The 10590-nt window shown below is 34.3% G+C and overlaps 1 pseudogene across 1 annotated transcript; it reads right to left on the minus strand.

Annotated features, from left to right (window-relative positions):
- Positions 1-261: 261 nt before the first annotated feature.
- LOC143567943 (ABC transporter G family member 35-like) lies at positions 262-9874 on the minus strand (annotated as a pseudogene). The gene is made up of 20 exons (XR_013141495.1): positions 9315-9874; positions 7895-8104; positions 7614-7698; positions 7361-7520; positions 7202-7278; positions 7035-7088; positions 6640-6730; positions 5496-5796; positions 3942-4700; positions 3570-3677; positions 3304-3457; positions 3051-3206; positions 2804-2976; positions 2381-2713; positions 1917-2291; positions 1671-1805; positions 1359-1586; positions 1083-1254; positions 747-1001; positions 262-654 (listed from the first exon to the last, which is right to left on the minus strand). The product of XR_013141495.1 is annotated as an ABC transporter G family member 35-like (transcript).
- Positions 9875-10590: the final 716 nt, after the last annotated feature.

Genomic DNA, 10590 nt, shown 5'->3' on the forward strand with positions numbered 1-10590 from the left:
AATATTCTATGAAATTGCCCTTTTTTAAATACTACACAAGCACTCGAGTTGTAACCAGTACCTATAAACTTATAAAATGACCAAAATATAATTTTGGTTAAACTATAACTTTGATTATGCTATGTACACTAGTTTTCTGTATCAATTTGAGCCTAGACACTTTGAAATTAATATTTAGTAATTTAATTGGGCTTCTTCCAAAGCCCAAACCTTAAATCAGTCTTCATAAACACTTTGAAACTTGAAAGTATACCAAAATGATGAAAAAAGAGTTCAAATGATATGAATTACTATTATATGAGCATATATAATTTAAAATACATCTCAAATGGCTTAACAAGAAATACATATCTATATGTTACAAACTGTTTGATCTACCTATCTCATTTGAAAGTTCAATTTCTTCAAGCAATAAGCATACATAAAAGCAAAAAACACCGCAAAACCAACCAAAACTATAGCAACCGGCGCCATAAAATTTGATTCATAACCAAAATGGTCTTCCACATAGTCTTTAATTCTTGGAGGATTAGTCGGATTCCCGGGCACGCTAATTGTGTCCTCAATATCACCATATCGTGAAAGAATGCACCCATACACGGTCCATGCTAACGGGCAAATCCAGTAGTACCATATCCACCACTTGGGTATTCTCTGAATTCAAAAAAGATTCAATCTTTGGTAAGCTTTTTCTTCATTATTACACATTAAATATAAAAATAATTTGTGAAATATAGAGCATGTACCGGTCTTGGGATAAAGAAACCAGAAAAGAGGTTGAAAAGCGAGTAGAAAGCCGCGGCAAATATAGCTGCTACTTGATGGTTTGGTGTGATGGAAACCGTCATCATTCCATAGTATGTGAAGTAGAGAAACGAGAAGAAGTTGATAAAAAAGAACCACAAGAATTTAGCCGCTGTCCATTCGAATGCCACCATTGCGTACACAATCAACGTGTAATATGATGTTTGAACAAGTACATATGGTATCTCAACAAAAACCTGTTCATAAAAATATTATAATGAATCAAGAAACTGTTTCCAAATATATCCAACTTATTATTATTGCTATTATTTTCTAACCTGTGCCATGGCATATGGTAATGCAGAATACATTCCAGCAGCCGTTTCTCTATAAAAGACGGTTCTTTCAGTTGCAACAATCGGTTGAACGGTTGAGCAGTTATTAATACCAACAAAGAGGACAGCAGCATACATAGCTCCAATAATGGTTGTTAAATCACTACTACTATCTCTGAAAACACAAACAAAAATAAGAGGTATTAGAAAATGAGTTTTGAATAATGCTTACAAGTTACATGCTTTAAGTGATAAATAGTAAAAATTTGAAGATCAAACCTTTTTTGTCCAACTTTCCAAAAAATCGTACCGACCATAAGTGCGCAAGCCAACGTGAAGAAATAACGAACAAGATTATAATCCGGACTTCGCCAGTAACTCCACCATTGTTTCCATAAACAAGATTTAAACTGTGCCCATGATGATTGAGAATATTGTGTTGGAAAGTATAAATCTTTTGCACCCAGTGGAGGTGTGCTTAGTTCTTTAACTAAATTCTTGTTTCTTCTGGTAAATTTACATAAATTCGCGTTAGATTCCACTAGTTAAACAATTCTTGAACAAGAATACAAGATGAAGAGAAATACTTACTCATGCAAAGCTGATGTTTTGTAATGTTCTGCAAAATCGATTCCGAGTCTAACTTCAGCAGCAATTGAACTTACTTCCAACATCCATGTTGCTGGATTATATTTTTCGGCTATTTTTGGTACCCCCCGGTATTTCCTGAAAAAATACGGTATTTTATGATTAAAAAACTACTGTATTACGCAACTTGTTGCCTGTTTGCCTTTTGGTTTTCATCAAGTGTATGAAACTATGAATGAGAAATATTACCTCAAAGTATTCAACAATTTTCTTGGAATTCTTGCCTAACGGTCTGGCATAGATCACTTGACCACCTCGTTTCATTAACAACAACTCGTCAAACGCTTCAAAGATATCAATGCTCGGTTGGTGAATAGTGCAAACAACGGTTCTTCCTGTATCAACTGTATTTCTAACTGTTCTCATCACAATGGCAGCTGCTCTTGCGTCAAGGCCAGAAGTCGGTTCATCCATGAAAATAATTGAAGGGTTAGCAACAAGCTCAACCGCAATCTTTAACCTTTTTCTTTGTTCGGTTGATAAACCAGTAATTCCTGGAAGTCCCACTATTGCATCTTTGAGATTGTCTAGTTCAACTAGATCCATCACTTGGTCAACAAAAGTCTGAAAATTTGTCGATTTAAACCGGTTAATAAAATCCTTAAACCTTAAACTGATTAAGAAATATTAAAGTTTAGTTTTTTTTTCTTTACCATTTTTTCTTCATTCGAAACTTCTTTTGGAAGTCGAAGGAACGCTGAATAGATTAAAGATTCACGAATGGTGATTTGGGGCGTATGGATATCGGTTTGTTCGCAGTATCCAGAAATTCTTGCGAAAGTTTCTTGATTTTTGGGAAATCCGGATATTCTAATATCGCCTTCAATATAACCGCCTGTTTTCCTTCCAGCCAAAACATCCATTAAAGTAGTTTTCCCAGCACCACTGACTCCCATCAACGCGGTCAACACTCCAGGCCTAAACGCACCCGTTACACCACGGAGTAATTGTAGCTTATCTTCTGTCACTCCTTGTTCTTTCATTTCCTGTTTTGTGTTTAATGTTCAAAGATTATTACATGTTGAACTAATTATTCGAACCTTTTAAACGTAATGTATTGATGAAAATTAACTTACAGCGGGCATATCAACGAAATAATTTACTGTGTCGAATGACATTGCTAGAGGAGTGAACGGTAACACCATCCCCTTTTTAGGGGCTACACCATTTGCAGCGTCGGGATTTGAATCTTCGCTTCTATATAAATCGTCATCTCTTCGACTATGCATTCTATGCATAGCCATTTCTCCTGAAAGTGTACCAAGTTAAAGTTATGAACATAAAAAAATGTGTGTCTAAATTAAAAGATAATATTGTTATTACTTGTATTGTTTCCATCAGCAGCAGATAAAGATTTAGGAAACTTGTCTCTCTTTGATGCACTTTTCCTAAGTCTCGGCGTTTCTTTCGAATCTTCTTGGTTAGCTTCCATTTCTGCAGCGGTTTCTTTGGATATTACTGCTTGTGGTTTCCCAAGTGCTAAAATATGAACATTTGGATTAAAAGATTAGTCTTTGTATGAAAAGAGAGTACACCAAGATTAAAGATTAAATCTTTAGAAAGACGTGACACTTACGGTCCAAATACATGAGAGCCAAGGTGAATAACACGTTTAGTAGAATCGTGAAACCGACAAGAGCACCGGTGCCAATCCAATACCAGTTGCTTTCGGTTGGTACATCGACATTTTGAAGGACTTTAATACCCAAAGGAGTGGAATTATCAGAAGCCTGTATTGTAAATATAAACATGTAGTCATGTTAACCTTCGTTGACAATATTCGTGTCACATTAGAAAGATAATTTAAATAAGTATATATATATGATTGATTATATGACTTACATTTTTGGTCATCCATCTATCAGCACGCATCTCATTCACAGTGATGGCATTGTAAGCATGTCATGGGTGAAACCCAATAAGCCCACTCCCACTAGTTCGGAATTTGACCTGTGTATCACACGAATGATTATTGACGCGTTTTGTAATAATGTAATATACAAAATCTCGAAAACCCTAAAATAATAAGTATCAAATTACTATGCCTGATTCTAGATACTACAATGTAAAATTGTTAAAATGATTATCGAATTAATGACCATTTAACTAAATTGTTATCAATGACCCTGGTACTGTATTATGTGACACGTTAGCCCTAATCTGTGTAAAGTGTTACACTTTTCGTCAGAATGCTTTAAAAGTTTAGTAACTAACCTTTAGGAAGGATGAAACCGCCCAAAAGAAACACGAGAAGTAGAGTGAGCGCTCCCCCAGTGTTAGCAATGATCATAGTTCGACAAACTCCCGCGATAACCCTAAAGATTCCAGCGGCCATTTGCTGGACTAAAAATATCAACAAGAACTGTTTGAAGAACCTACTAGCTTCAGGAGCGAACCCGATGGTGTAATACGATACAATCATCCAAACCGTAGTCTCCAGGATGGATATAGGCACTCAAGCAAGAATGTTGGAAGCGTAAACGCCCATGGCGGGTGAAACAACAAATCTCCTTGCTTGAAAAACACTGGAAGTCGTTGAATCGTAAGCGATAACTCAGCAAAACCATTGAACATATTAATAAGCACGCAAAACAAAAGTGCTCCAACATATCCACCACCATCTGCTTCAAATCTTGAGTGCATTCTAGTCCTAAAGAACACGGTTGATCCGATGAAAGCGACAATGATGATTTGAACAGTCTTGAACACGTAAACGAATGAGTTTCGTTGGATTAGTAGCCATTCTTTGTCCCATGAGGCCTTCAAAAGGTCCCTTTCGGAGACCAAGTATTTTTTGAAAACTAATGCTGCCTTGTGGCTTCTTGCTTTGTCGTATGGGACCGAGAGCTCGTTCTCGAGGCGAAGGCCGACGTGGAAACGTTGAAATCGCTTTGTGAACTCGGTGACGGAAATGTATCTGTATGGTTTAGTCCTGTCTGTCCAGTACTGCTCTTGATCCTTCTTTGAGGTAACCTAAGATAAAAACAAATTTAATTATTAAGATTAGAATCAATTAAGTGTTTTTTAATAATATAAGGTGTGACTTAGCAGGTGATAATAATACTGAAAAGTTAATCAATACAACTCCTAAGTTTCATTTTATTATCAAATGCAGCATCACATATGATTATCGAAATTACTGTTTCTGACAACAAAAGTGAAAGTTTGAAATGTCACTATTAAAACTGATTGTCATTGTTTAGATTATGAAAATATGGTAACTTTACATAAAGTTATCCAAGTATCACACTATAGTCAATTAAAATTTTTATTTTTTAAAGTCACTCAACTTTTGTTAAGTCTTTAATTTTATAGACTTTTAATTTTAAAAAGTTTAATTTTTTTTAGTATTAAGTGAGGTAATTTGGTTGCTATTTGGTTATTACTTTTTCCAATTATAATAATCTTGAATGGTTTTGAAAATTGGTTATTATACAGTGAACTTGTTAATTTTAACATTATTACCTCATATCTAAGATATTTAAAAAGAAAAAAGAAAAGAAAAGAAGACTGGAATATTAAAATTTAATTATTACCTCATACCTATGCTAATTTAAAAAATGTAAGTTAAGTGAAGTTGACAAAATAAAAACGTAAGTGGCTTTAGCTAAACATTTAAAACTTGATCACTCTAGGGTAAAATATTAAAATAATATACTCCAACTTTACCAAGTCATTTTCACACATTACTGGACCCAAAAGACCCATCCATTTTACTACCTTAATTCGGATTTTACTATACAAAGCCCAATGGGTTGGAAAGCCTACCTCTTGCAAGAAATCAGCAGTGCCTTTTCTTTCTGGGCATTTAAACCCACAACTTTCGAAAAACTCAACCACATGTTCTCGTGGGCCTTGATACACTATCTGGCCTTCTGACAATAAAATAATGTCATCAAATAAATCAAACGTCTCGGGCGCGGGTTGTAGTAGGGACATCAAGACAGTCGCGTCTGTAAGATGAACGATTTGCTGAAGACATTTCACAATTTAAACGTGGTTGAACTGTCGAGCCCGGTTGATATCTCGTCCATAAACAATGTTTTGGTCGGCCCAACAATCATCTCACCTGTTTTACATGTCAAATGTTATTACACAAATCCGTCATCTTATTTCACAAAATTACATTTTACATCTCATAAGCTTTAAGTTACATGATGTCATTAACTTTCATTATTATTTTAACTTATGATACATAGTTACACACGCGTGTAGTGTCATAGACTCATAAGTCATAACTATAATAAGTTAATAACACGTATTATTTCAATGTCGTTGTCCAAAAAATGTCATTTTTAGCAACGGTAATTTATTTTTATGGGGCCCGTTGTAGATGTGATGGATTCTTCATCCAAAAACAAGAAGACAAGAGAGTTATGTATGTGTGAATTATCAAGTGGAGCTTGATGATGACAAATAACAAATTGGCCTCGCCAGCTACATTTGTCACATTTTTTATATAATCACTAGTCACGTATCACGATTCATCCACCGATACGTGTCATCATGTAGATATTATCTATATCTTTTGTTATTATCTGCTATCCAATAACTTTTAAAATAACCGTAATTTTTTACGCGTGTCTTAGGGTATATTGGAAAATATATCTCAAATTGATTTCACATTTCACCTTGCCACTCATTTCACATTGGTGATGTGTGTTCACCTAACATGACTTGAAAGGGGTGTGTTACGTCTACTTGATGAGTTCATTGACCACATACAACTTAACCCATTACTTAATTAAGGATAAGCCAAGAATCACTTTATTTGTTACAATTCACCCACCCACCCACCATGAGATGACTTGGGTTTGTTGTGTTCATGTAATCATGATTTTAATCATTTGCGCGTTTATTTCATCTATATTTCAACTTTGATCGATTTAAAACATTATAAATTGTAATTAACCTGTTGTCACTCGCTTCTTTTGACCACCGGAGATGCCCCGTATCATATCATCACCAACAATTGTATCACGACATACATCAAGTCCCAAAATCTGTTTGAAAAGGTATAATAATATTAAACTTAACTTTCCAAAAGGTTAGTTCACCAAACATAACGTTGAAAAGAACTCAAAGCTGTAGAAGAATAAAACGACATGCTACCTTAATTAATATAATAAAATTATATGATCATATTCGTTGACCCACAAGAAGAAAAACTTAAAAATATGCCTCTAGTTGCATGCCTGCTGGTGCTATGATATTTAGCCCCAAAATAACTATTTATTTATAGTTGTAGTGTTTTCGTTGGCATAATAATAATAATAATAATAATAATAATAATAATAATATGGTTACCCTAAGAGTGTAGTCAGTAATTAAACTGCTCTCCATTCCTTCCATTGATGTTGCCTGAATTCACAAAGTACTTTTTAATTAACATATGTATTATTTTATCCATATTCATTTATAAAAAAAATGTAATTTTTTTAAGTAAATCAAGAATTTAAAAATTAATAAGTCACCTTCATGAAAAGATCAACTTCGGCTTCTGGGAAGATACCGGCTTCCTTCTCTCTTCTAGCTAGCTCCGTTAATAATTCTATTATTAAATCAAATTTAACGTTTAGTTTGTAAATAAATAATACATAACCAGTTTAAAAACATTGCAATATCAATAGTACCATAACGTGAACCAACTCCTTGACACCTTGCGGAGAAATCTAATGTTTCTTTTACGGTCATTTCTCCAACATGAACATCGTTTTGACTAATGTACGCTGATGTCTTCCGAGGTATGAATTCATTGAGTTTATGCCCGTTGTAGGTAATCTCTCCCCTAACCTGTTTTAATCATAGTTATATTAACAACTTGTTTTTATTTAATTGTACTTATATAGAAACTGTTTTAATTTTTATTCATAAGTCCAAATATACCTTTAGGCTTGGGTCCAACTTTCCGGCCAAGGCTAGTAAAAGAGTTGTTTTTCCTGATGATGGTGGGCCCAAAAGAAGTGCCATCCTGTTAAATAAAAATCATTAGATTTGGAATTATAATAATTAAACACCACACAAACAAAAACGTCACTAATGTTTGAATATATGTTTTAAAGTCGTTTTCAAAAGTCAGGATACATGTCACTTAACGGTTTAATTTTCGTACGCATTTATTTAGATAGTATTCTAGTATTATGTTAAGAAAATCTTAAACTTGTTACCTTGATGGTTTTATAATCCCGGATGCATCTTTAAGAATGGTGAGTTTCGTTTTTTCAGCTAAACTTAAACCGAACATTCCTACAGCCATCTCAAGGAGATTTCTTGTGGTATTTGCTAGCGAAGGAAGTGCTCGATCTCCAATATAGCAATCGGCTTCGATTGTTAAGTGTTCGAATCGTACTTCTACCGTTGGAAGCGTAATCCCAACCCTGAAATGTTTCAAATAATATTTTGTTTATTATCAAGATTAGTTTAAACTAAAAAACAAACAATAATATAAAAAAAACACCAAGACTAGTTCAACATGATTGATATTTAGTTCACTATAATATTAAGATATATACGAGTCGATAATCACGAAACAAGCACTTTCAGAGCTAATAGTTCTAAGACGTGTTCAATGATTATCTTTATATATTTTAATATGTTTTAGCAATATTTTTTTTAATCCATGACCATTTCATGAGCCAGCAATATTGCATATGAGACATTGACTTTTTATTTTGCATGCATGTGAACCTAAATATATATTCATCAAAAGTTATATATATAACTAGCTAGGTATTATCTTGCACAAATAATTAATTAAGCGTACGTCAATATCTATCTTGATAGTGATATCTTGAGTAAAAAAAATCAACATATGTATTTTCAGGACAAAGTTATACCTTTATAAGCATGCCACACACGAACAAATTTTAAATTTTTGTTTTGTCTCTATCATTATATATGTTTTCAATATACAAATTTGACACACTTTTAAAAAAACAAAATGATTACAGAATAAAGTAAACTATAGCTAAATAAAAAGGAAAATAGCTAAACTTGGATATTTTTTAACATTTATCATCATATACTAATAATATTAAGTAGATTTATGAAACAATTTCACGAATTTTATGAAAAAAATAAAATAATAATAATAATAATGAGAAAAGATGGAATACAATAATACCTTAACGTACATTAGGTACAAGAATACTTATATTCATGAAATCGATCCACGAAATTACATCACAAGATCTCGAAATCGTCAATACATATCCAATTAATTATTGGTTCATCGAAATAAACAATTTTGGATCGTTAATCGATCAATTTTTTACTTTCCTTCATGAAAACCGTTTTTTAGCGTTTGAGGTTTTTTGGTTGAGCGTTTTGAGCATTTTAGTATGTTTGCTTCACGAAAACATTAAGCAATTATTGTACAATAATCATCTAGTAATAATAATAATAATAAAACAACCATGGTTGTGACATCCTAATTTTCCTAATTGTTTTGGACAACTACTACAAAAGCTAAGACTTTTGTGACACCCTTTTCGGTCAGAAAAGGTCAAAACTCATTTTATAATAGTAAACATATAGTTGAAAAATAAACAAATAAACAAAATAAGGTGGGAAATAATAAAAACTTACTTATCAATACGATTTCTAAACTTCATCAAGAACTTTTCATTATCTTCCTCAGCCACCTTAAAAATCCGATCAATAAACTGCTGTCTATCATTCGGATCGAGTTTTCGGACATCAATTTCCTTGTGCAACACATTACTCTTATACCCTCTTTGGTTTTCCTCATCTTCATTCATATAAGACTTCATGATGGTGGTTCTTAACCGGTCATAAGTTGGTAGTTTCTCAAGAGCAGCCCATCTCAAAGCCTCTTCATCCTCCTCCGAGTGTCTACTAGACCTTCGGTTGTAACTCCCACCCGCACCACCCGCAAACACGTCCTCCATCCTCCAAGCCGTGCTTCGGTTCCTACTTATCAATCGACTCACCGATCGCCTCATCGAACCCATCGCTTTTGCCCCGTCCATGTTCTCTAGCTAACCAAATGTTTAAAAGTTGTACAAATGTTATTAACTTATTATACAAAGTTTGAAAGGTTGTAAATATATTTATATAGTTGGTGAAGGGTTGAAAGATGGAACTAGCATTATGTGGAGACTATGTCTTGTGTGTTTGAGAGTTGATGGTGTACGGTATACATACTTTCGTTTATCGAATCCCTGTTCATTTTATGTCTGAGGTCTGCTAATTATCGAAACCCAATGCTTCGTCCACCTTCATTCAATCAAATCTAAAGCACAAGTAAGATAATAAGCATCAACTCACGCTTCCATATATCAAAGGGTACCGATTCAGGCAAGTGGAAGTGAGATTGAGTACATGTTAGGGGAGAAATGAATTGCCAATAACTGATTCTCCGCAATCAACAACCAATTCTCCGCAATAAACTGCGGGCACACGCGTAAAGGCATGCTTAGTTCGGTTAAGAACGGCGATGATTCAACCGCTTCGCCTAATGATCGTTAGCCGATAAGAGCGATGAATAAGGGAGGGTATATTTCTCCGACGAGCTCGATGACCACGAAAAAGAGATGAGGGCTTTCCTAGGCCTTGCCGGGAGGTTTCTTTCGGGGAACAAAGGACGAAATAGAATCGAGTTGGTTATTAACCTCGAGGGCTTCTTTGTTAAAGCGGTTCATGTATTCGCGAAGGATTCAATCCAGCCACAGGTTCCCTGCGACTTCGTCTTCCGCTCATAAGTAAGCTCTTCTCCACGGCATATTTTGACTCTGATCTTCGCTTCCTTCATTCGGTTTCTGGTTCTTGGCTGAACCAGTAGGTTTCCAACCTTCGCTTTTACGCTCAAATACAAATGAAATTCGTGCTCAGTTCAAGTCAG

The sequence above is a fragment of the Bidens hawaiensis genome, unplaced genomic scaffold (genome assembly GCF_021521415.1).
Source record: "Bidens hawaiensis isolate Kalapana, Puna unplaced genomic scaffold, B.hawaiensis_p1.1 tig00023714_1, whole genome shotgun sequence".
Taxonomy (NCBI): Eukaryota; Viridiplantae; Streptophyta; class Magnoliopsida; order Asterales; family Asteraceae; genus Bidens; species Bidens hawaiensis.